This window comes from Chrysochloris asiatica, unplaced genomic scaffold (assembly GCF_000296735.1).
Source record: "Chrysochloris asiatica unplaced genomic scaffold, ChrAsi1.0 scaffold00172, whole genome shotgun sequence".
Lineage (NCBI taxonomy): Eukaryota > Metazoa > Chordata > Mammalia > Afrosoricida > Chrysochloridae > Chrysochloris > Chrysochloris asiatica.
The window spans coordinates 6,465,861-6,467,324 of record NW_006408690.1 but is presented as its reverse complement, the minus strand read 5'-3'; the positions used below and the strand labels follow the sequence as shown (position 1 = coordinate 6,467,324).

General features: G+C 39.3%; 1 pseudogene; it reads left to right on the top strand.

Moving 5' to 3' along the window:
- The first annotated feature begins 237 nt into the window (after positions 1–237).
- LOC102823019 lies at positions 238–1,046 on the top strand (annotated as a pseudogene).
- Positions 1,047–1,464: the final 418 nt, after the last annotated feature.

The following is a 1,464-nucleotide window of genomic DNA, read 5'->3' as shown; positions in this document are numbered from 1 at the left end:
TTTTATTTCACTTGCTGTTCACTGGGTTTAACTACTCAGGCTTCATTCTGTGGTGGTTGCTTGCATAACTTATTTCACAAGTAACCTTTGTTGTGCAGTTTGTAAACTCCTAGTTGATCAACACTGGACTGTGAACCACAAGGTCAGCAGTTCAAACCCACCAGCTGCTCTTTAAAAATCCTTTAAAGGGCCTTGCTTTTCCGGGAGCTCCGCGTGGAGAGCGTCATCTTGGTCAAGATGGATTTTTCTGGCCCAGCTAAGCCGCTCTTGTCACTGAACTCAGAGGAACAGGCCAAATTTCAGAAGCAGGTGGCACAGGCCCGCCGGCACGCGACCCAGCAAGAAAAATTTACTACTGGAGTAGTATATGTGGGCCACTTACCCGGAGGCCTTTTTGAACCCCAATTGAAGGCGTATTTCTCCCAGTTTGGTACTGTTACACGACTCCGGTTGTCCAGAAGTAAAAAGACTGGAAATAGTAAAGGCTATGCCTTTGTGGAGTTTGAGTCTGATGATGTTGCCAAGATAGTTGCTGAAACAATGAACAACTACCTTTTTGGTGAAAGATTCTTGAAATGCGATTTGATGCCATCTGAGAAAGTACATGAAAAACTTTTCAAAGACTGGGATGTTCCCTTTAAAAAGCCATCAAATCCAGCAGTGAAATGGTATAATTAAGAAACAGACAACTGCAGAAAAGCTACGGATGGAGAAGCGATTCAAGAACAAAGAAAAATTACTCAGGAAGAAGATAGCTAAAAAAGGAATAGTGTATGATTTTCCTCCATTGATTTTTACCAAAAAAGAAAAAACAAAATATTTCGAACACTGATCTTCGGAACTCTACAAATACCCAGGACTCTACACCAGTTTGTACACCATCATTTTTAGAGAGACGAAAATCTGAAGTGGCGGAAATGAATGGTGATGATGAAGATAATGAGATTACCTTCAAACAGCCTGCTGTTGATGTGAAAGAAGAAACACAAGAGACTAAAACACCTACACATTCAGGGAAAAGAAAAAGAAGAAAAAACAAACCATGATTCTGAATGTATTATGTATATTGTTTCTTTTGAAAAATACGGAGATTTTATTATTGACACTGACTCTTTAAATTTTATTAGGTACAGTGATACACGGACATTGGCACAATTTTTGAAAGAAAAGTATTGGTTCCAGTAAAAACAGTAGTGTGGCTTGCCTTCCCTTTGCCTGGAGTGCAGGGAGCTTGTAGTCTGCTCATGCTGCGTCTTTGCCCTATGTTAGCCTCTGTGTTCTTTGTAGTTTCATAGTTGTCTTTACAGACTGTGCAGTGACCAACAATTAAACTTTTAACATTCTCTGCCTGCAAGTAAAGCAAGTAGGTTTTTTGCTTTCTCAACTATTTATTAATTTTATGATTCCTTGAAATGTACTTTTGTATAAACTATACTCTTAAGTTCATGCAGGGGACTTCAAGAA